The sequence below is a fragment of the Dermacentor andersoni genome, chromosome 1, assembly GCF_023375885.2.
Source record: "Dermacentor andersoni chromosome 1, qqDerAnde1_hic_scaffold, whole genome shotgun sequence".
Lineage (NCBI taxonomy): Eukaryota > Metazoa > Arthropoda > Arachnida > Ixodida > Ixodidae > Dermacentor > Dermacentor andersoni.
The window spans coordinates 327,027,276-327,052,923 of NC_092814.1; the positions used below are offsets into that span (position 1 = coordinate 327,027,276).

At 44.2% G+C, this 25,648-nt stretch overlaps 2 long non-coding RNA genes across 3 annotated transcripts in view; both read left to right on the forward strand.

Annotated features, from left to right (window-relative positions):
- Nucleotides 1-25,648, forward strand: part of LOC129381158 (uncharacterized) — a 104,050-nt gene that overhangs the window by 16,899 nt on the left and 61,503 nt on the right. The gene's annotated exons all lie outside the window — the stretch shown is intronic.
- LOC140214211 (uncharacterized) lies at nucleotides 14,977-24,840 on the forward strand. Its single transcript, XR_011891133.1, has 3 exons — nucleotides 14,977-17,440; nucleotides 18,588-18,724; nucleotides 23,802-24,840. It is a non-coding gene; the product is annotated as an uncharacterized lncRNA (long non-coding RNA).

Below are 25,648 nucleotides of genomic sequence, written 5' to 3' on the forward strand. Positions count from 1 at the left end.
TCGAGGCGGTGCGATCGTTTTTACAGCCAAGCCGTAAAATGACCACACTGCAAACCCTGCGGCGGTGGTCGATGTCCGTCCATCTACGCTTCGCGTCGACACGAAAAGAATGGCGTCTCCAGTTTCTGGCGAATGCTCCGTAGCTTTCATTCTGATGTAGGTATGGTGAGGAAAAATATACTTAAATTTGCCACTAAGACGACTCTATCATTACACCGAGTTTCATTTAATTAGTTCTCAGTGAAGTTGTAAACGTTACGGAATTCCCGTGTGCTGTCAATACACGACCGTATGCGGAGGGATTATGGTTACAGAAAACGGTTGTAACTTTTGTTTGATTGAAACAATCCGAAAACAAATTATATGAAAATTACCCGCTAAGACGACTCTAACATTACGCCGAGTTTCACCTATTTTCTTAATTAAGTAAAGTTCACAGCGATGTAACTATTGTGGACTTCCCGTCTGCTGTCAAAAGATGGGCTTCTACGGAAGAGAAACGGACATGCCCATGTTGGTCCGCTAGAATAAAACTCTTTTTATTCAGTTTTATTCAGTTTTATTCAGCTAATTAACTAGGAAGTATGATGAATCGCTAATTACAAAGAAACCTGCTATATATCGTGCGCTACTTTGACTGCACCCCGGTCAGCGCATATCATAGCTCGCGTTGAGGCTCGGTTTAACGACCACCTGCGTCCTATACACAAAGTTACCACCAGTGGGTGTTGTGTGTTGTGGATACGTCATAGTCACCTAGGTGGCCTTATACTACTACTACTACTACTACTACTACTACTACTACTACTACTACTACTACTACTACTACTACTACCACCACCATGGGAATGAAATGCGAAAACACCCGTCTACTTAGATTTACGTGCACGTTAAAGAACAGCGGGTGGTCGAAATTTCCGGAGTCCTTCACTACGACGTGCCTCATAATCAGAAAGTGGTTTTGGCACGTAAAACCCCATAATTTTTTTTTTCAGCGTGGTTACTCCCATGCTATTCATAGCTGAGAGCTTGGAGCAACTGTATTTTGTGTAGTCTGCATGCCGTAGTTTTAACGCGATAGCGTTAAGGGCCCTGTGTCGCTGAAAATCCGGTGTCGGCGTCCGGCGTCGGCGTCTAGTGAGCGAACATTTCCTTATATATTTCAGTATATGGATATGTCACGCCTCCCTATAAAACATTCAGCATATACGGGTTATATTGCCACACCATTCTATGACGAATGTTGCTCCTAGCTTGTGATACATTCTTGAAAAAAGTTATTCCTCGGAATTTTGAGAACGACAGCCTGCATACAAATGTGATGAAACAAAACACCGACAGTGCAAGCCTTTTATGGTAAATCTTCACATACTGAAATATTATAAGTGCGAAACAATAACAGAAACCTGAAAGGGATGTAAATTCTTTTGGTGCAGCTGTGAACACGCAAGAGGCCGCGTTTCTATCAGAAAGCTACAGAAAGAAGTACAATGCAAGTTGTACGTGGTAGCAGCTCCATCGAGATCATTTCTGAACCGTACCTCCCATTTGAAGAAGCATGGATTTCAGGAACTACTTTTCGACGCGGCACTTTTCGCTATCGACTTATTACCCCATACAGACCCCCTTGCTTCCCGATTGGGACACTCTAACCAATTCATAGGCTCTAATAAAAACATGTTTGCTTTTTGGCTTCCTGTGACGTGGTAATTGCGAATTAACTAAACTGTTTCCGATATAAAGGGTGTTTGACCCTAAGAAGGCCATTCGCTACAAAATTCGGGCGCCGTGCCCGTATTTTGTAACGATCTATTTCATGTTCTCAACTTCCTGCCCTTCGTCATTGTCTAGAAAACCACAGCAACCGCACACTAATCGCCGGGAACGGTCTATTGGTTAAGCGAAGAATATGAAAAAAAGTAGTGCTCGGCCGTAGTTTTGATGCGTGTAGTTTTAGTGCGGTAGGTGTTGGTGGGTGAGGCTTTGGGGCATTGCCAGATAATGTGATCGAGGTCAGCGCGGGCCTCGCACGCTTTGCAGAATGGGGAGTACGCATCGGGGTAAAGGGTAAAAGAGGTTGTATAGCACGGGGTTCGGGAAAGTTCGCGTCTGAAGTAGTCGCCAAGTGGTGGATTGAGATTTCTTCAGTGTTTCGTGTGCTGGGGTTAGCGTAACCGCTCTCTGCGGTAGTAGAGGAGGATTTCTCTGAACGTGACCATTCGGTCGCGCGCGTGACCGCGATGCAGAAGAGAAGGCTGGTCAGGATCGGAAGGCTCTAGAGAAGGATGATGCGGCCCGGTGTACGAGAGCTCGGGCGGCTTCGTGGGCGGCTTCGTTTCGAGCGAGACCCGAGTGACCAGGGGCCCAGATGGTCTAGACGCTGCGTTGCCTTGAGGGAGGAGTGGCAGAGAGTATCTTCTGCGCTTGGGTCGCTATCAGTCTTCTTGTGTAGTTGCGAATGGCCATTTAGAGCACATCTTTCGTCCTCTACACGCTGAGTTTGTGGACAATTGTTGTAATTTCAGTGGAATTCTATAGTATCTAGTCGAATACGTCATTATACTTTACTCCCTAAATAAATTACTGCACACGTCCGACGACCAATCGTCCACGTTTTATCACTACAGCCTGCTGCATGGCAGCTATTCGCTATGTATGATGTATACCTGATGAAAGTTAGAAATGCCGTCTCTAATTTTCTTTCGTCATTTCCGTACTCTCGGTTACGTTCGTTAATACCTCTCAAGGGTGGAGAGCCAACTGCCGTAGCCTGACCTGACGCAATAAACTTGTCGTCGACAGCCTAGTTCCTGATCTACACCTGCAGGTCGGCATGTAAATGATTCCAGATCGATTTAGATCATGTCGAGCTGTTGAACATACAAACAAACAAAAATCACTGACGATTACGGTACTCCCTAATGCAAAATTCGAGCGCATCTCTATGTGTGTTTTCAGTTCGCGATATATGGCTGGCGCGGACAACCTGTCTCGTGCGGCACGTTCCAAACAGAGCTAAGTTTGGCGAGACTTCCTTGCCAATCGGGAGATTGCGAGAGCCAGCGCGTGGGGGACGCGTGGGCGCTATTCACAGCTGCCGCCACCGACAGACTTCCCAGATGACGCGCGTTGCGCTGACGCCATCTGGTAGCCATCGTCCGCGCACTGCGCTTTTCTTCTCACCCTTTCGCCATATCCTTCTCCTCCGCTTTCGGCCTCATGGTTGCGCTGCAACCTCCTCATCCGCTCTCCTCCTTACGTCTCATCTCCTGCTGCACTCCGCGTTCACTCTTTCATATTTCGCTGTGCTCGTTCGCACAGTTACGCCGATGGGTGCCTAAGAGTCGCGCTCTAAAAAAAAAAATATGCGGAAACTTCACTGGAGGTGTCTAGGTGTGCCTAAGCATTGTGCCACGTGCTCATGTCCACGCAGCCTGGTGCCATTATGAATCTTATCAAACTTGATCTGACCATTATAAATACTCATCAAACCTTACCGGTCGTTATCAACCTTATCGAACTCGATTCGACTCTTATCAACCCTTATTGGTATTTATCAACCTTATCGAAATTGCTCCGATGATTTTAAACCCTTATCGCTCTGTAGCGCCTTATTCATCTGCATTGAACCATTACCAACCGTGATGAGAGCCATATAACCCCTCCTCACTCGTTATCATCCTTATTAACTCATTGACTGTTTAGTTGTCATTGCTGCGCGACGCGAAGCACAGGGCCCCTCAGAGATCGGTGGCATTCGTTCGGTGCAGGAACGTCCCAAAGGAAGGCGCTTTCCGCTACCACCGAAACGAAGCGGGGATGTGGCGCTTGTTTGGCATGAAATTTTTGAAAAGTCGTAATTTTCGTGATGTCTACAATGCTCCAAGGTGACTCTACATGGGGTCCTAGAGATGGCTTATTCTACCACCACCAAGATGGATAGGGAAAGAGAGATGCAAACGAGAGAAAAGCAGGGAGGTTGACCAGAGTTAGAACCTCCGGTTTGCTACCCTTCACTAGGGGAAGGGGAATTAAACACGGAGAGAAGAGCGGTGACAAAAAATAAAAGCGTGAAAAAGAATAGAAGGGACGGAATGAGATCATTATAGTCTTTCTAGTCGGCCAATGCCACGTAAAAAAGTCAACAAAGCCTTGACCGACTTTCGGTGCGACGACAGTTCACGTTGGCATTCCAAGACTGACTGTTCTGAAAGTGGCCTGTCATCAAGGCGGGCCAACGCGGTCTCTAGTGACAGCCTGTGCGCGCTGTATCGAGGACAGTGGCAAAGTACATGTTCGATAGTCTCCTCGCCGCCGCAGTGACTGCAAACCGCGCTCTCGTCCATACCGACTCGGAAGGCGAAACATCTACCGCCACTAAATCTTTCAGCAAAGCCTTCGAGGAAACTGTTCTCTTTTGACATTTGTTTTGTGCCACCGGTACAACACATTCAATTGGTTTGGATATACTCGCCTTTTGAAAGCGTGGGTTTCAGCCCAGTGGGTAAAAGACGCTGCCTCTGAGCGTGTGGTCTTATGTTCGGAACTCACCACCGCCCACCGTTTTTCCTTCATAACTCATAATTTCTTTATAAGGATTCGTCTTACGTCACGGACAGGCTGCCTCGTTTGGGAGCCACAGAAATGCTTACGCATTTAATATCACTATGTGGGCGTCTTTCGCTTTCCGCCTTCGCAAGATGCGGCCACCGCAGCCGAGAATTAATTTCGCACTGCAACAGCCCGGTTTCGAAGGATGCACCTTGCATCTGAGACAATCGCAGACGTCGTTTTGTGATTCAGGCGAAGTCAAGCGTAGAGGTTGGTTTGTTCTTTGGCGCTACTAGGGTAGTTTTAAAGTATCAGCTGTGTTGTTTCTCAGCTGCTCGACGAGCCAAGAAGTGGTGAAATGTAAACAGGATGAACAGATGAGCTAGCTAGCTGAAAAAAAAAAAAAAACATGAATGGTACAGGATACGATAAAAAACTAAAGCTGATCGTAAAGAATAGAAAATAACTAAAAGTATGCAATAACATACAGCACTGTAGCTGTTATTGTCGTCCTGAAATAATTGATTACGCGTTTTTACTGATTCTAGACTTCAAGGAAATAAGTTGGAGGCACAATGCCACAACAGAAGCGACTCCTGCAATATGAGGAAAACACTATAGAGTGCCGCTGTTTGTCGTGCCCGGAGGTAAAGCTCCAACTCCGCATGATGGGAGATGAGTAAACGATACCCCCACTGCCAAGTGTCACAGCAGTGAACGATAGCCTCGCCCGCTGGTCTTGAGAAGCTCGCCGGTCTCGGGAAACGGGCGTCGGGTTGCGACGGCTGCAGGCTTCTGTGAGCGCACCATGTGCAATCAGCGGGGGTATATGTGTCTAATAGTGCCTAGCTTGATCGTGCAATATCCAGGCCACGAGATCTCGGTGTACTGTTCCGAAAACACTCTGCCGTCGCTCCTCGCTGTCCAAGAAGCCACAGCTGATCCATCAGGATCCGAATGCCGCAGATCGCGTAGCGCTGCGCAGCCACACTGTGGGTCGCATATTTCGTGCCTCACGCTATCGACGTATTCACAGTCTCACTGCAACCCTGGTGGTCCTTTAGCTCGGATAGTGGACATCGCGAGATAATCTGCAAAGAGCTGGCCCACTTGAGAGAGCTGCGCATGCGATGTACTCACTGTGACAGTGCCAGCAGTGCATAGGCAGGCTGCACAGGTAGTTGCCCATGCACGACGGTGCAGCTACCGATGCTTTCGCCTGGCAACAACAAAATCCGTCTTATAGAACGCCTTGGCTGCAGGCACGCCTACTGCACGCCTACTCGGGACCGCAGATGCTCAAATCGCGGCTGTCACGCAGCGGCTGCTGCAAGAGGCTCTGTGAAGCACAACTTCAGGAGGAGCGTGAACAGGTGCATGTCCGTTCTACGCTTTGCGTGATTTGCCCAACTCCACTTCTTACCGTTATGTTCAACCACAATATCAGCCATCTGTGTGTGCTCGCTAGTGCATACTGTCGTCTCCCTGTCTCTTATTACTTTACTTTTCGCCCAACGTTTTCCGTTCCATCGACCTTGGCATGCGCCTTGGCTACCGTTAATGTTTCGTCGTTAACCTACAAGTATCGACTTGGTAGTGACGCATTGCATTATTTAGAATACTTTTCAAGGATGTCAGTATGTTGCCGATAATGATAGGATGATGTCTTTTATGTGCGCTCCAATTCCTTTTTACTCAGCAGAGCAATATATATATGTATATATGTATATATATGTGCGTGTGTGTACATGTATGTATGTATGTATTTATAGAAAATTTGAGAACACGCCGACTTGAAAGCCCAACATAAATACCACTTCATTATTAATAACACTTTATCCTGGCAACCTCTGTGTCTGACTGTTATTTGTGTTGTGCTATCAAGTAACCGCATTCTCGACATCAGGTTTTTGTATTCATTCGTTGATTTCTTTGTCATGGTTCGGGTTTCAGTGACTTTAGTATTGATAAACGTACTCTCTTCTCTGGTTCGAAATGTAACTACCAAATGCGAACTGTCGTTTTCTTGACTGACGACACTACTTCAATTCTCCTCGTAATAATATTCAAACCTACCCTTAGTCTTGCTAGTTCTGGTACTATAAAGGAAAGCCTTCTGGTACATACTTAAAATACTGCAGAAAACACCAGTAGCACTAAAATTACCAGACGGCGAGCTGACGAATGGTTTATTGGAAGGCGGCTTTCTCTACAAGCGTTTTGTTGAAGATGCAAAACCACAGCACAGAGATCCCCTCGCTGTCTTCCACGTTTTTGCGTGTTGTTTCATTATTCGTAAATCAGCTCTGTGAGCTTCGCTGTTTCGCCTTGCTTGGCACAGCATGTGGCCCAGCTAGACCACGCTGTCAAGTCAGTCGGTGTAATAATAATAATAATAATAATAATAATATAGAGTGATGATGATGATGATGATGGCCCACGCGGTCAAGTCAGTCGGTGTAATAATAATAATAATAATAATAATAATAATAATAATAATAATAATAAATTTTATTCACTTCAATTCGTACAACGTGTTCCAGCCTGCATAAGCGTTGCCGCTTGTGTGCGGAGCTGGGCAGCCAGGTTAAGCACATGAAACAACAGCGAATAAATCATAGTAGAAAAAGAAGTGAAATAAAATCAACCAAATACGTGCGCAGCAATTGCTTGTGCGACGCAAGAACAAACAAACAAACAAGAACCAACAGTACAACTGATAGCAAATTTTCCACCGTGCACACTTTCGCACACGAAATGAAAACATTAAGAACATGGCAAATCATAAATTACCTCAGTCTATATTATCGTTCAACCAAGGTCGAAGGAACGTCTTAAGGTCTTTTAATCCGGTAATGCTGGAGAGGGTTCGTATTTTATTGAAGTAATAAGGAACATAGTAGATGCGGGTTCTTTTGCCATAAGTGGGGAAGATGCGGGGTATGACATACTTTTCGGAATGACGGAGAGACCGTATTTCAATGTTGCAGATTTTATAGGAGCTGTGAAAGAAATGCTTGTATGATATGTCAAAGATAAATTGCTCGTGTACAGGTAGCATGTCAAAATGTCCCATACTGGCTCTGGCTGACTTATCGTGATAGTTGGTTCCGTAGGCGAGACTGGTTGCAATTCTGTGCACTATGCGGCTTAGTGTGTTTAATTTATATAAATATGCGGTTCTGCACATTGTTATTCCGTATCGTAATATGGACTCTCCTAATCCCTTATATACCACTTTTCTAACCGATACATCACAAATAGGTTCTAGAGCATATATATAAACACACACTAGGCGTAAGCGTTTGGCTAACTCTGCAATATGTAAGATCCAGGACAGGGTTTCGTCAAATGTGATACCAAGATATTTAAAATTGGATTTAAGTTCCAAAGGTGGGCATGAACAGCACGTACAGTTCCTCTCATGAAGGTATATATTTGAGAATGTTCTAAACATTTTATATGAGCTATGAAAACCAAGTAGGCAGGTTTTTGTAGTATTGGTAAACGTCTGATTAGCGTTTAACCATTCTATCAAAAGATGCACATCCTGTTGCATCCTGTTGGAGGCTTCATCATGAGTTTCACTTGGTATCGCCAGGGCAGTATCATCCGCGTCATATCATTGACGTAAATATTAAATAACAAGGGTCCTAAAATTCAGCCCTGAGGAACCGCTGTCGAAACGTTCAAAATTGAGCTGCACAATCCGCGTAGTTGGACACATTGGGATCGATCAGCAAAATAAATTTTAAAAAACGACATGTAGGGACCTCTGAAACCAATATTGTCGAGTTTATCTAATAATAGATTGTGATTAATAGTATCAAAGACTTTTTGCAAATCAATAAAAAGTGTAAGGACAATGTCATTGTTATCTATTTGTTTGCAGACTAAGCCATTAAAATCCTCTAGTAGGTTTACCGTACTTTTGCCTTTGCGGAAACCATACTGGGCTGCATTTAGTAGATGGCACTTCTCCAGAAATGATGTCATGCAAACATGTATAATTTTCTTCATGATACAAGCGAGGGTGGACAAGATTGCGATTGGCCTATAATTATTATAATCCTTTTTGGAGCCTTTTTTGTGCAATGGTCTTAATACGCTTATTTTCATGCACGTGTGAATGTGCCCAGTTATTAAAGTTTCGTTGATAATGAAAAGCAATGTAGTAACACTATCATAGCCCGGTGATTGATTTTGTTATTGGCATTGTTTTCAACACATCCCATAATTCCGGCTCAGTGACAGTAGGCATGTAAGCTGAATGAATGCTCGAAGCAACTGCAGTAGTGTTAACCATTTTCCTTCCCTGTCTACACAAGAAAGTAACAGATTCTACAAAGTGCTTATGGAACTCAGTGGCCAATTTTACTTTGTTTTTATCTCGAAACGCCTATTCTAAAGTATCATCAATGATTTTTTTGGATGGATTTCCTATGGTGGTTTGCACTAATTTCCATGTGTGTTTCTTTTTTGTTTTTTTACATCCTTACTGCATGCCGCGAATTGATTTAGCTGGTACTGTTGCTTCGCCAGTCGTATTTTTGCTGTAATTTTATTTCGCAGTTGCCGGAATTTTTCTCTTAGTACAAAGTTATGAGTCTGTACCTTTAATATGTTCAACATTTGCTCCTCGGGTGCAAGTTTGTGCCTTGACACCCTACTTTAAGAACCAAATGAAAAGACAAATGGTGATTATTCTCACGATGACGGTTCTTTCCATAGCGAGAGGGGAAGACGAGGCCTTTTGGCATGGGGCCTGCTACGCACTCAGCGCATTCTCAACCACTCGGCAGACGCATGCAAAATACGCGCTTCTCTTTCGCCTACCTCTGTCATATTTCGCTTTATTTTGTACCCCTAGATCCTTTCAGACCTGTGTGTTTATTGTGATTTAGGCGTTCTAGGCAGCTCAGGCACGGTAATTTGCCAGTCACAGAAATGTACGGCCACGAACTCCTATTCCTGGAAGCCCCTCGATCTCCTCGTCCCTCTGACCTCGCCCCTCCTTTTATTCCTACTATCATTCTAGGTCGTGTTACGTAAGTTGATACATATACATATTCACAAGCGCGTCTATGAGAGTTGCGATTCTTATCTTTCTGATTCAGTTAGCGAAAAATGCATACTTTTACTGAAAAATAATACACGGGATTGTCTTACGCAAGTCACTGGCTGCTTATATATGTAAATTATGATGTTAAGTAGCATAGCCGAAAGACTCATAACAGATAACGGTATTGGTACGTAAATTCCACAGCTATTTCCTTTACCGAGTTCTCAAGCACTTCCGCACCCAACATTGGCGAAACCGTTTTTTTTTTGGTCTACGTGGTCGCGTTATTCACGGGGAAAAACAAGCTATATACGTGCTCCCTGTAACTAATCTAATGGCTGCCTTCATGCCTGAGTCGTCGTGCTGCAGTTTTCTTTCTATTATTGTGCTTTTTAGGCTTGAAAAAGCAATAAACGTTTTTTTCCCTCTACTTCGCAGCTTTTTTTTTTCTTTTCTGTTTTCTTTTTTTGTTTGCCTAGTGGCTTTCTTGTCGGTAAGTCACGTCATCTCTTTTCCTTTTCTCGTCTCTTCTCCCAAGCGCCGTCCAGCCAAACCACTTCGGATATATCCGGGAAATCCTCGTTATTTATTGCTTCAAATAGAAAATTCCCACCATTATTTTTGTTCTTCTGTCTGCCCGTTCCTTTCTCGCTTTTCCCATGGCATCCAACTTTCCCTCTTATGGAAGCTTCCGACAGCTGTGCATTTCAAATCACCGTGGTCGCAGCCAAGAAGCCTGGCGAGTCACGATGTTATACAAAAGCGAAGAGCAATTGGGGCGGCAGGGTTGAGATAGGAAGTGGGAAGGGTGTATGTGTGTGGGAGCGGGGCTTTGAAAACAATTAATTAGGAAGGAGGAGGCGCCAAATTGAACAGCGCACTAATGGCACCTCTTAATCCCTGCTCACGAATGCGTACCCAGACACGAATTCCGGGGGTTGCCAGGCTGGTATAGGAAGCGACTAGAGACGGGATACTGGAAATTAGCCCCGTTGGTAGATTTACTTTTCTTTTTCGAGACTTAGAAGACGAAAGCGAAGGAAACGCACGTAAGGTAAGTTTCCGCTCGGATAGGTAGCGCACCATATGTGGGAGTCGTCATACATCGGTCAGGGCAACGTTTGCATAAGGCTTTTGCTACGTTGGGTCATTGCAGTGAGGCAGAAGAGTCGCGGCCGGTTTTGTTACACGGGCGTCCACTGAGTTTTGCGGCAGGGAGATGCGTGCCGCAGGGAGCACACATGTATAAGGCTATGCGGCATCAGACGGTCAGTGCTCTACTGTCGTTTCATTCTGTGTTGTCTGGCATTGCTCAGCAATGCGCGTACGCTGATTGACTGATGGCATTTAACGTCCCGACGCAACGGAGGAGCTGTACTGACCGTAATGATTCGCATTGATTGTGAGAGCGTACTTGTAATCCGCGCTCTTTTTAAGGTTAGTCGTTCACGGGTGCTTCGCGTGTTTTCATGCGCGCCAACAGGGCGTGGAATATTGTGCGCGCATTTGACGGGAAAGGTTGGCTACGCATGCATTTTTTGTGTGTGTTTTATTTCTTCAGTGCATTTTCGTTTTGCGTCCTGTTTGGTACTTATTTGGTATTTCCGAAGTTTAGGGGGCAACCAGTTTTTCGCTGACATATTTTGCTAGCCTTGCGTACTTGTAATATATGCAACCGACAAAATGGGATATGGGGTACATAATAAAAGAAAATATATTCCTTTTGACCATCTGGAGTACGTAGGGTGTAGCAGGAGCTCGGTACACGAACGTTTTCGCATCACGCTCGTATTGAAGCGCTGCCGCCACGGCAGTAAATATTTGCCACGCCTTCGTGTTCAGCGGCAATAGGCCATCAGCCAGTGAGACAACGGAGCAGGTAACCTTCTTGTAGGGAAAAGCGGTTTTCTTGCTTTTAGAAACGTCGACACCCTGGTTTTTCAGACCAATGTTTTTTTTTCAGAGATATCTGCGGTTTAAAAATATGCAGGCCTCGTCGGTACTGGCACACTCTTTAGCTATTAAATATTAACCAATTGGGGTGATACTGTCACGTTGCAGTGATGGTGAAGAACACCGTGTAGCAACACTGTAAATCACGAAATTAACTTATTATTGGGCGAACTTGTGCCCAGAAAAGCAAGCGACGCTCGTAGCACAACGATATATTTACAAACACGGTGGCCGATCGGCGAAATCTGATCAGCGGGTCAAGCGCCTCGGCTTTTATACATGATTCGTCGAAGTTCCAGCGTAATCGCTGGTTCCGGCCTGCCTTCCAGAAAGTACTACACAATTCGCGTAGCGCCTACAATAACATTACAAAAAAAAAAAATGTAGTGCCCTTCCACTATGTGAAGAAAACTAACTAGCGAAGCTCTATTGGAATCACTAAATTGTCAACTATATTGATTTATATAGTTATTGCTATATTGATTGAATAAAGAGGCACGTAACTTCGTGGTTCTTATCGTCATTATTTTTTCTCATTCGTTACCACAGTGACCACATCTTTGTGGTCGCTGTGGTACACAGCGAGCGGTTGTATGGCTGTGTTATACACGTTCTTACCAAATATTATATATATACACGACCGGTGACGCGTGGGCGGCACATTGACGTCCGTGTAACACTGAATTCCAAACCGTTCCAACAAAAAGGATACAATCCACTTGCCGTAGACGCTTGCTGGGTTGACGTTAAAGTCGACGATTGGTGTGTACACTTTTGCGTTTTAAAATACTTTTCGACCCTCCAATGGGAGTGAAGGAGCGCCGCCGTCCCACGTTTTATATATCGCCATGAAGGTGATGCATAATAACAGTGTAGATAAGGTGATAACATTCAGAGCGACCGCCGCGACTGATAACATCACGCTGAAACAATTGGACGACTATATATATATATTTTGCCATTATACATAAATTTTGCACACGGACACATTTTTCATCAGAACCTAGCCATATAGAGCTTCGCTGAAACGCTTTAGTGACGACAACCAATGGATAGAGCCATCGATAACATTCGAGAATCTTCCGATAGTTGCACGCGCCTTCTGCGCCTATGAATAACGTTTAACATTTGCTAGCTGATGAAAAGCGGTCACTGGAGAAAGATTAACAAGCACACGTGTCAACATACGTTGTTCCTTGAAAAAGACTGACCATCAAAACACAAAGGGCGCGCACACAAGGCAACGGCGTTAGAGACGGACGGACGCTAATGTCTAACGCCTTTTCCTTGTGTGCGCGTCCTTTGTGTTTCTCTGTGTCAAGGTTTAGTGGTTGGATTACCGAACTCTCCATTCCGGAGGGTATGGGGTGACAACAATTCCACCCCGCGTGCATTACGGGTGGTTCGACTGCCTGACCGGCGATAATGCCCACGCCTGATAGAGCGTGGACCCGAGGCACGAGGCAAGAGGTGGCCGAGAAAGAACAAAGTGTTTAATTAAACCCAAAGTCGTACCAGCGAAGTATGATGACAATCCACACAGAATACACCCATGCGGCAAGCCTAACCGGCCGTTACCAATTAATAATACAAAGATAATGCGCGACAAGTGAAGGATAAACCTGGCAATACACGCGACACACACTGCAATAAAAGTCACGACAACCGAACTCTGGCGCAACGCGCAAAACAAAGCCCAGCACGCGGGAATTTCTAACACTCGCGAAATAATAAAAGAAATACACGGCGCAAATGAAAAATGCACGCGGCAAATACTATGCTACAGAACGTACAAAAATCAACACGCTATCAATAAGAAAATGAAAGATGAAACGCGATTGAAAAAGGAGTCCGGCGGAAACTTCTGAGAGCAGGTTGGAACACGAGGCTTATCTGTGGCGTGCTCGCCGAGATCCCGATCTGAAGAGCGTCGGGCTGCTGGTACCTCGCTGCCGAAGATCTTGACGGACTTGCACCGTCTATCGATATACCGGCGAAGACTTCGGCCTGGGGGTTTCAGCCTGTCGACCACATCTTCAGCTGTCTCTCGGCGCACTACCAAGCCGCTCCGTCTTCCATACTACTCTGCCCGCTCACGGTGGCCAGCTCGTTCCCCGTCACGCCAGTCTGGCGACCCACGTCACCAACGACTCCGGCGAGCTCAGGAACAATGGGGAGCCCTCTCGATCACTGCGCAAGCGGCGCTGCGGCTGCGGCGGCAATGGCGGCCATCTCGAGATAGACGCGGGCACGCATTTTGTGACACGCTGGTATCCCTTTTTCAAGTTTTATCATGCACCAACTGGCCCAAGAGCTTACGCTAATACGTTTCCTACAGCTGCGGAGCATAGATTATAAAAACCGTAGGTAAACTTTTTATTCCAGTGTCTGTTGCACGAAACTTGACAAAAACATTCTAAATGCGCTTTGAAACATGGTCCGCCTAGTGCTTTATGATTTTGAGATGATATTAAGAGAAATATTGCTTTTTTGTTGAGTGTTGCATAAATGTAATGCTTGACACTAACGCTAGTCTTGCCAGGTGCTACACGTCTGTGACCAGATCAGTCTGTTACACTATATACACTCTAAAAATTTTCACACCCTTATGGGTGTAATGCGGGTGTATTAATCTTTTCACCCTTGTAAACACCCTTGAAACACCCTTTTTTAACGGAAAAGGGTGTTCAACAAGAAAACACCCTTGGAACACCCCAGTCTTTCTAATTTACACCCTAATTATAAGGGAGTAAGTGAACAAGCTTACAGTATATGATAAATGAACATTGCCAGTTAAGGCGTTGATATTGGCTATACATGAAACGCACGCTACCTGCGCTTGAATCAGGTAGCTGGAATGATTAGATCGGGGCATCTAGGCAGCAGCGCACTGGCTCCGAACAGCGGTCAAAAATGAAGTTTCCCACGAATGTTGATATCGAACGGATGACACTAACGCGCAGACTTTGTATAGCCAGATATCTGCAAAAGGCTTCATATGATCAATGGCAAAAAATTTACAATGCTATCACTGAATACTTAAAGGTGTGCAACCAGTTAGACTGAGAATGGTTAGGAGTAAAGGCTAACGGTAAATAGCTCACCAACTTACGGTTTGTGGATGACATTCGCATACTCAGCAACGCTGCAGACTATTTGCAACAAACGTTTGAGGACCTTGGCGAAGAAAGTGTAAGAGTCTGATTGAGAGTTAGTATGCAGAAGAGAAAAGTAATGTTCCGCAGCCTGGCGAGAGATCGAATGTCATGGTCGGCAGTCAGCCTCTAGAACCTGCGCAGAAATACGTTTATTGAGGTTAATTACTCGCAGGGGCCTCTGATCAAGGAAATTAAAAAAAAAATTAGCTGGACAGCTTACGGCAGGCATTACTAAATGATGACCAGGGAGCGTACTGCTAATCATTGCTTTCTACCGTTACTAACGTATGGGGCCGAAACTTGGAAGTTACCAAAGAAGCTTGGGAAGACGTTGAGGACCGCGCAACGAGCGATGGAATGAAAATTATTAGGCATGGCGATAATAGACTGGAAGACAGCGATGTGGATTAGAGAGCGAACGGGGATAGCTGATATTCTGGTTGACATTAAACGAAGAAGTCGTGCTGGGCATACATTGCAAACGTAAGGGAGAGAACTGCTGGTCTATTGGAGTTGCAGAATGGGTGCTAAGGGAAGGGAAGCACAGTCGAGAACGGCAGAGAATAATGTGGACGTGATGGAATTGGGAAACTTAGACACGTGGAACCAGTTAGCACAAGACAGGGGTATTGGAGATCGCTGGAGAAGCTTTCGTCCTGCGATGGACGTCAAAATAAGCTGATGATGATGATGATTATGTGACGACATCCATGCCAGCTTCACGGCATGTCATTCATGTTATGTCATGCATGCGTGTCATGCACGTTCTGATAGCTCGATTTACGTCGATTGCGGGGGGGGGGGGGGAGGGGGCGGAGGAGTAACGGCGTGGCCAAGTGGGGCACGCCGGGCACTTGTAACGCTCACTAACAGTAAATTTTTTGCTACTATGGCAATGGCCCCGTACTTCCTCCTCCACGGTCAATTGGGACCCCCCCCCCCTTCACACGCAAAAATTTTCTGGCTACGCCACTGTGGGGAGGGGGGTGTAAGATTGCTCTAGACCCCTCCCCCTAACTTGTCAACAGAAACGGGGGAGGGGAGGGCAGCTGCCGCCGGGCCGCAAACCTTAGGCAGCCAAATTACCGGCTGCATTTCCCTTTGGACGTGAATGCTGCTCTAATGTCATTACACTGTAGGATTCGTGGCAGTTCGAGGGCATGCGACAATAAAAAAAAAAAAAACATACAGCCATCAGCAAGGCTTAGCTTGAGCAGATCTTTGGGAGCTGGGCAAGACTCTCACAAAAAAAAAAAAAAAAAAGCTTGGCACCCCTCTAACATGCATTGTCAACTCTGGGTCACCGCTGAGTGCACATTTCCGGTAAAAAAAAAAAAAAATCACACAGGAACTCCTCTCGGATTTGTCTAAGTATGTGTAAGCATTGTGACTCTTCCTCATCTACACGCAGTCCATGTCGTTATTAATGTTATGAGACTTGATCCGACGACTATAAGCGACAGCGCTGCGGCGACACGAACTGCTGAGGTCGGCGGCGCCAAGTGAATGGTGCAAGCAAAGTACTGCAGGTGGCGGGGCCAGGTGCGCTGGTGAAGTTCCGTTCGTTTTGAGCCGTTATCGCTCTTTAGCTCGTCTCATCCGCGTCGAACCATTATCAACCGTTCTCCGGCGGCGGCTGCTTGTGGCCCGGCCGCGCGAACCGTATCTTGAAAGCGAACAGCATTGTGGACAGAGTGTGCCCACTGCTGAAAACTTCGCGCGCTGTGTTCTCACCGTTTACTTCGCTTTGAAAACAGACGCGCGTACACCTATCTTGAAAGTGATCTGCGAAAAGCGCATAGTGCGGCATGAGCTGAAAGCTTCGTGAGCGCAGTGTTCTCGCCGCTTCGGTCGCGTTGAAGCGAGAGCTAGCACGAAGGTGAATTCACTCGCTGCTGCGGGTTCTATTTTGAAAGATATCGTGCGGTACGGAATGACGGACGGATGGTTTTTCTTGTTGGGTAAGTATAGAATGCTTACGTTATAAAAAAAAAATCGCAGGGTTCGCGAATTTCGCGATAACAACCAACACGAACCTACTCCCCCTCCCCCCGCTGAGCGATGCCGTCTTGATCGCCCCCTCCCAACCCCGGGAAAAGGGACACTACCTCTCTATCTCAGTTGAAGAAACGATGATGAAACGTTAACAACGACAAGAACGACATTTCCTAACGAGTTGTCTTATGGCCTCCGAGATTTGCGCGCGAAGCTGGCGCGCGCGAACCTGGGAGGCCATAATTGGCCGCCTAATAGCATAAAAAGACAAAAAGATAACGCGAAACGACACAGTTAAAAATTCAAACAACGTACGGATCTTAGCTATACTGTTTGGGGAAAAGAAATAAAAAAAATAGACAGCCGTAACACACGCCACTAAAGCCACCACCGCCGGCATAACGCGGAACCAACAGTTGGCAACATTGCTTCGTCCGCTTCGTCTCCGCAACGAGAGCCGCCATCCTTTCGCGCCGGCCGTTTTGTCATAGTTCTGTTTTTCTGCAAGTCCGTGTACGCCGCTCATCGGTAGATGCACGGGTGCACGGCGTCGCATTGCGACCTGCGGCATTTTCTCGTGTTCGCGCAATCGGTGTGAAACATGTCGCATGTGAAATATTTGATAGAAGTGCCTCACGTCCAAGTCAAGCCGCCGTACGAGTGTATGGCTGTGTGCCCCGTTCTCGGAAGCGTCGACGGGTTTCCGGCATGCGGATTTCAGGTACGTACAAATGCGTTTCGCCCTCCTGTTGAGCTCCGGAGCGAAGCGTGCAATATTTCATGTGAAAGATGCAGTGACCGTCATCATGGTGTGAATTTCGAGCGGCAAACGAGAACTGTGGCACTTAGCGCATACCGCGGCTGCCAAGTCAGCGTGGAAATTGTTTTACGTTATCGTAATATGTTGCTGTCAGTCTAATCTGCCGATTGTGGACAGCTAGCCCATTTACTTTTGCTTGTGGCAGCGATAGGTATATAAATGGAAGCGGTAATAATTTTCCAGAGCAGGCAGTTGTTTCGCTCGATGTTTGGTCGTGTTCCATGGCGTTATGAAAGCTAGAAAACTAACTGGCTTGATCGTGCTTAGTTCCAACTCCAAAGGGCGTAACGTTGGCGCTGTATATGTTTGTTTTCCGTGCCGCGAGTACCACTTTCTTGCTTTTGTTGCATGAGAGTGGTAGCTGCTGCATGCCGTCTGGGCAGAATACAATAAAAGCTTATTTCCTCACTTTCATACGTATGCAATGTGACGTAACAAAATTTCCAGCGTTTTATTCGGAGCGTAAATATCCAGTATAGTTTAGGAAGAAACTCAAATTCTGTCTTAACTTAGTAGGCGTGAAACAAGTGAAACTTTCATTCCTTTTTGAATTGTTCGCCCAAACCGCACGGCCCGCAGATGCGCCATCGCGTAATTGACAGTAGCGTCGCTACGTGAGTTGTTTTATGCGCCAATATTGCCCGGTTAAGTATCCTGTTAATTTATGCCGACGCTCGTTCATCTTGATTTTAAGCGATTACTATCCCCGAGTACCGGACGATGCCAAACTTGTTGCGAGGTGTAGCAAACGCGGGAAATTCAAACTAGCGTGGCTGCAAGTTCCTGTTTTTACGTTTCTTGCATTCAAAGCCAACAGACTCAGTATCACTGATTTATTTCCATTTCTGCTGTACTTGATCAATCTAATGTGACAACTGCATTTTCTCTTTAATGTTCTCCATTTACTGTGTATTCAGCTTGGCTGCCAGAAAATGCTTGAATTTTTTGCAGTATCCAAGTGACGAAATATTTCACTGACGGCCGTGCGTGAAACACGCAAGGTGACAAAACTGATAGCAAAATGATGAGATGTTTTTTTTTTTTATAGCGTTTGGACTCTACTTTTGGTGAGGATGTCGATCGACCTTGGGCCTGGTGACAGCACACCCGACATAGCCAAAGTGCAGCCTATCAGTTTAGTGCCCCCGAATGGATCATCAGCATCGGAAAATGAAGCAGAGCCAGGTAGGGGGAATTTTTATTTTGGAACAGAATACTGACAGCTGCCTCTTTTTTAAGAACTAAATAACTTATTTACAAACCAATCCTTTCTCTTTGTGCAGCCTACATAGAATTGTTTTTTGCTTGTTATACAGATCTTCAGAAAGCAGTTCTTCTGAACCCTTTTTGCATGCACAAATGAATAAAGAGGAGTGCACTTTCTGAAGAAATTGGTGCATTGAAATGTGCGTTCGACACACAATGAGATGCAAAATAACCAACAACTTTAAAGCGGTAAAAAAAAAAACAAGTTTGAAACACGTTCTAATATCATAGCCCGCCTTGGCATACGGATCTAAATATAACAGCAACAGAGGTGCATGCAGAGAAGTGTTTGTAAATGTTTGCAAGATATGTACATTGTCTAAGAAATTGTTTTTATTTACTCAGAGCTTCTTGGTGCCATGGCAGTGCAGTAAAAGCTCAAAATGATGCCCCTGCTCCTAATAAAGCAACTTTAGATTTTAAAATTAAATTATGGGCTTTTACATTCCAAAGTCACAACCTGAAGTTTTGGGAACCTGGCCTTCTTTAATGTACACCTGAATCTAAGTGCATAAGCGTTATTGCATTTTACCCCCATTGGAGGGCAGCTGCCATTGCCTAGATTGAAGCTGGGACCAGCATGACTAGTAAGTGGGCTATAACACCAGGTCAAAATGGGAAATACTGCTTAGAGCTACCAACTTCTTGGCCCACAAGCACTTTGCACTAAGTTAAAGGAGTATGGAGTACTGACAGCGACCGTTTATGTACCAATTTCTTTTTAGGCTGACTCCATTATTAAGGTGCGAAGCTTCAATTAGTCAAAACCAGCCTAAATTACAGAACCAGCTCAAAACACGCACCATATATAGCTGGATCTGGAAATGAAAATGGAGTCAATTCATGTCGCCGAAAATGGAGGTGGCAGTCACACTATTTCGTGCATTTTGCCTAAAACATAGTCAATTATAATTAATAAATTTCTAAAATGTTCTTTTTGAAAAGTTTTTTCAAGCATGAAAGGAGGAGCCAAATGGTGTTCAGGTGCACGAGTGGCTAGTTGCACAGCACTTCTTGCATGTATTCACTGGCTTCTTTCAAGCTTGAAAAAAAAAATTGTTGCACCTATTGAGCAGTAGAAAGCTGGATTGGGAATTTTTCAGGATGCTCTACAATTTTCACACTGACACTTTTGCATTGAATGTAATATTTGAGCAGTTAAATAATCGTTAATAACTAATTACCTAATTAGGAAAAATGCAAGAATTGGTTTCACTTCCTCAAAACGATGGCAAACGTCATTACATTGGTGCTGTCCAGCTACGTGGCACTTGTACATATTTAAAGCTTGCACGTGTCACACAGACCACCTGGTAATTACAAGGCATATATAGAAGTGGCTAAGTTGTGTGAGCCAGCCATGTGTAGCGAATCATGAGAAACAGCCATGTTTCTTTGACTTAAGGGCATGATAAGATTTACATGCTCGACACCTTGTATCAGTGTGTTCTAGGCCTGTTCGTAGTTTAGCTGCTACATAAACAATATTTCTCCACGTGTAAGCTCATATGCATCTTTCATGTACATTGCCTCGTGTGTCCAAAATAAACCATCCTCGCGCTTCCTTCATTAAGACTTCATCTGTTGCTGTGCTAAATTTTTGACATGTAACTGCACAAATTTTCATCTAGTTCTCATATTTCCTCGTTGTTTGGTGGCTTTATTTCTGAACAAGTTGTTTTCGTTAAACCCTGTTGCACACAGCAGTACACAGCATTTCTGCTGTGGGAATTGTTTTTTTTTTTTCAGATTGACATTAATACACCTTGCCTGGGCAATGTAAGGCATTCTACATAACACGGCCCTGCAATAATGTTTTATATTGCATTCCAGCATCATGCAAAAGCTGTTTACTTACCAGATTAGAATATGTATAAGTGTTTGAAGTAACAGAACTGGAAGAAGCCAGCAGATAATGAGGCCAAGGAAAGCATAAAGGAACATGTTTTAAGTTTTTTATATGAAGTATAGAAATGATAAATTCTGGGTAAATGAAAGTGGATTAAAAGATATCCACCTGTGGGTGGGGAACGAACCCGTAACCTTCACATTACGCAAGTGATATACTAACCACTGTGGTACTACGGCCGCGTTTGAGCGTCGACAATCTGAGGGGCCATTGTGGACGGTTGAATGCTGCCTCGGTGGCACAGTGGTTAATGCATCGCATGCGTAATGCAAAGGCTGTAGGTTCGTTCTCCCCCCATGCCTGGTTGTTTTTTTACCATTTTCATTTCCCTTTATCATTTCTACATTTAAATAGAAAATTACAAATAAGTTTCCACGTGCCTTTCCTGGCGTCTTCCAGCTGTGATTCAGAAAAATTTTGACCCTCAGTATCCTTTCTTCTCGTTTGGAAGAACAGGAGCTTCATTTGAAAAATAATGAATTCACCTTGTTCAGCATCTCAATGTGGTCTCAAATCTTATCACAGCATGTGTATTACTAAGTGAAGCTTTTGTAAAGATGATGATATAGCATGAGACCTAATTAGTAGCCTTTGTGTACAGATATATTACTAGTCTAATAAATAGGAGGATTTTAAGAAGCACTTCTAACACGGTCTGATCATGTGTTTAAAGAAGCTAATCTAGCATGATTTCAGGCATAACTGTTGCCCCTGAAGGATATTTGAATCATCTGCATTGGCATTGTTTTTAGAGAGCACCAATACTGCTTTGATTGAAGTAGCCTCGTGGAACATGAGGCATCGCTTCTTGCTGAGTCACGGAAATATCTGCATATCTGAGGTGCATGTGTCATATGCTCGAATGCTGTTTAAAGGCTGCTAATAAGAAAATTACTTCACTTGCCTTCCAGAGATTGCTTGAGTAGTCTATGCTACTCGATCATAACAATTTACCAGAGGGAACATTCATCACAGTTGGCTTTGCAATGTTTATGCAAAATACCACAAATGCCTACTAGACATGTGGCTGCACTAAAACTTGGAATTAATGACCAGTAAGATTTATAGGACAGGAAAACTTAGTTTATTACTCCAAAACAAAATGCCAGGCACTTCGGTTATTTCTGCCATAAGAGTTTCTTACAGTAATTACTAGAGGGAACTCTGGCGCTGCAGTCGTACCACCATGGGAATGGTGGGAAGCACATGGATTTGTCTGATATTCGAGCTTGTGAATTCAAACGTTCTTGTGGCTTCGTATATTATACGCTATATAAATCTTATTGTCAATTTCAGCGCAGTCTATACTCTTCGAAGTGCAGAAGACGGCGCCAACACGCACAATTGCTATTAATTGCAACGATTGAGCTTGTCCAGGTGGCCAAATTGAAAGGCGCCAAGCGTCTCAAGGCACTGGTATGCCCGCGATAAATTCATCAGGGCGTTGCACTCGCTTGTCGTTACATGCCATGCGTGGCTCAATGGTTTCAATATCAGACTTCTGTTCTAGAGTTCCTGTGTTTGAATCCGGTCATCGGACGATTTTAATGTTTATTTATTTATTACACAGTATTTGACAAAGCCGTTTGAAGCCAAACAGATGAAGTTTAGGCAAATCCATGTACTTCCTATAATTTCCATGCTGGTGAAGCCGTTCTTGTTTGATCTTCTGTAGACACTAACGTCAGAGTTCCCTCTAGTAATTATTGTATGAAACTCTGATTTCTGCACCTCGCTCGTGCAGAAGCGGCACCACACCCGTTGCGTAAACATGCACTACCTTTCGGCCAAGTGTGGGGAATGCTGTGAACTCGCCCTGTACAAAGCCTGCACTAAGTAAAACAAATCACAACGTGCAGTTGCTGCCACGTTGAACTGGTGTAATGAGTAGTGAAATGCAGCACCTCCTGAACTAGTTCAGAAAGTGCAGGATAATCAAGTGGAGATTATATAGTAACAGAAGTTGAGTGATTCTGCTTTACATTCGCGAAATATACTTCATGATACTTTTCCATTTATTTCCTCAGTTATTAAGAATCCCTTTTGCATTATTGGACGAAACTACAGAATGCCAACATATTTTCTAGCATTCACTGGTAGCAAACATGTAAAAATTTGTTCTAGTTTCTGGATTGCCGCTTTACCCATTAACCCCCAAGTTGATTCCGGAAAAATGTACCAAATTTTTTACGTACTCAATTTTTGGGTGTCATTCTCATTCTAAAAATATATTACTTCATTGGTGTCTGGTTAGAAATAACACAAAAATAAGAGCTGCTCTTGAGGGCAGCTTTCCCTCAATGCCGACTGTAACTCATCTTTGACAATAACAGCAGCATAACATCGGGCAGAAAGAGTGTGACTCGTCATTGGCGATATTGGTACTTCCTCCAGTCACTAGTACAGCTTGGGATCAAGGGTTAAAGGTTGCGACTTCGTTGCTGCCCAATTTTAATTGTGCAGCTGTTAAACTTAGGTGTAGCGTGTGTATGCGTGTGCATGCATTAAAATGACTTCACGCTAGAGCAAAGCAACTGTAACGCAGAGAGGCATTAGTCATCTTTATATATTTGCTTTGTAAAGATGCGCTAAGTTTATCTTTTGCAGTATAGACTTCGCGCTCTTTGGCCAAAGATGCCCTTGTGCTACTAAAACCTATCAATTAATTAGCTTTTTGCAGTAGCAGGTGCTTATTCCTTTTTCAGGATCGGTGTGTGAGTTTTAATTTGTTTTTCTTGAACTGTGCAATTCCCACTCACAGGACTTCATGTCATCTGAGGTGTTCCTTTTTCAGTCAAGAATGTTGAGGTTTTGTTTGTGAAACTCGATTTCTTGCCTCAAACGAGCTTGTACAAACTGACCAAGCTGATAATTCTACCTGCTTATACATGAAATATGTTGCGGTTATGAATCCTCATAATGAATGACACATAGCATAAACATTTTATCTATTAAAACAATTTAATGAAATTTTTCATGTCTTTCGTGTTCACTTCTCTACTCTCGTGTCCTGTCTGCATGCCTCACCTCTTTTTTTGCTTATTAAATATTATATAAACTTAACCATGCTTTTTTACCACAATGCAGGGGGAAAAGGTTCCGGTAACACCATGCATTGAGTATGGTGGCCCAGACGTGTATGCAAGCAACCTCCTTCACGTGGACCAAGAACTACTGTGCAGTGTCTCGCAGACTTCAATGCGAAGCCCTCAACATTCTCGTCTCAGTGGAATGGCTGCTCATCTATCTGCGTGTCCATCACCAAGACTGCCAGTTGTAAAGCTCCTGTACCCGTTTAAGAAAGCTTAATGATCTTTATTTAGTTTTCACGGTTGGCCGTAGAATCTTACCATTTTTGATGTTTCTAGCATTTTTACCTGGCACAAAGTGGTGCAATAACTTTAAACCAGTGTAATGTATTTAAGTGATGCTCACTCTAATGTCTATCTGGTTTTGTTAGTGTTTAAGAAATTTCAATGTCTGATCAGGTAACAGCATTTGAATTTGTCATCGTGGCTCGTTTCAATGAGCTGCTAGGAAATAAGACGCAAAACTTATCACCCGACAGTTGTAGCATTTTTTTTTCATGACTACAGTATACACGTTTCAAAAGATGGAAAGTGGGGAAAAAAGCCTCAAGAACGTAATCATCCTAGGATTGTCATGTCCTTACAACTCTGCAATGACTAATGCCTCATACATCTTGGGAGCACATTGGTCGCAATGCCTACAGGTATACTTGATAAGAGAATAGCTTGCACCCAGATTTGCCACACAGTTGATGGCTGATGGCTTTTGTTTGTCGACTTCATGTTACTACTATGTATTCAATATTCATTTAGATGTAAAGGACACTACAGGCACTGAAGTACCAAATGGCACTTGCATTTCAGGGGACAAAGTGCCCAGCATACTTGTCACAAAACGTGTTCTAGGGGCTACCTTGCCTCTATAGGTAAATCGACACCAGATGCTCTGTGTATAGTGTAATCAGTGTACTTGTCTGGAGTGCTTGAAAGACGTGCTACGGGCTGTACTCGCACTGCCTGAAGATAATGCATGGTTCTAGAAAGCCTGCAGCTGAGCATCTGCCACCATACTGAAGGAACTATACTAATTTATTGTGATGATGTTGAAATTTAGGAGCTGCAATGAATAGTTGTAAATGTGGAAGCGTTGCCAAACTAAAGCACAAATTACGCACCTCGACTCACACAATGCACTCTGAAAGTTTTGCTACGTGGTATCTGTGTTTGTAGCCTGGCCTTATGGCACCTTTACGAGCAATGGCAGGTGATTGCAGCTGCTGAGGCTTTATCAACTGGCAAGTTGAAAAAAGAATGCTGTGCCACCAGTGTGGCTGCACATTCCAAGATGCAAGCTATCTTGAACCAGGTGTTCGGCAGACAGTACATGTGCAGCCAAAACATGGTGTTTGAGCCCTATAGGCAACTAGGGTTCACAACTGCCCACAAGTGTGCTGTCATAACAGAAAGTTGAGAACAAGCAGCATTTTTACCGGTGTTCGAAACATTAGTGCAAGTCATTCTTTCACCAAGGCTGGTAATCATGCATATGTAACGAGAACAGGGCATTTGTTACACACAAGGGGTCATGTGTCAAGTTTAATTAGATCAGTAATCTATGAGATGGATTTATAAAAAGTATACCTTTTGTTCCTCAGTGGTCTCTTGGAGAGATGACCATTTTCGGCAGTTTAGTTTTGACTTTTTATGTCTAGATTTGGTGTGCATATTTCAACTGTAGCTAACAGTCAGTGCTCTGTCCTGCCCAGTTTTTATGTTGTCTTTGTGATATTTGCAATATTTTGCAGTTCAGCTGCAAAATATTGTCTATACTATTATATATTGTCTATGCAAGTATATGTCTTTACTATTACTAATTTTCATGTTCAACTTTTGTGCAGTGCTCAC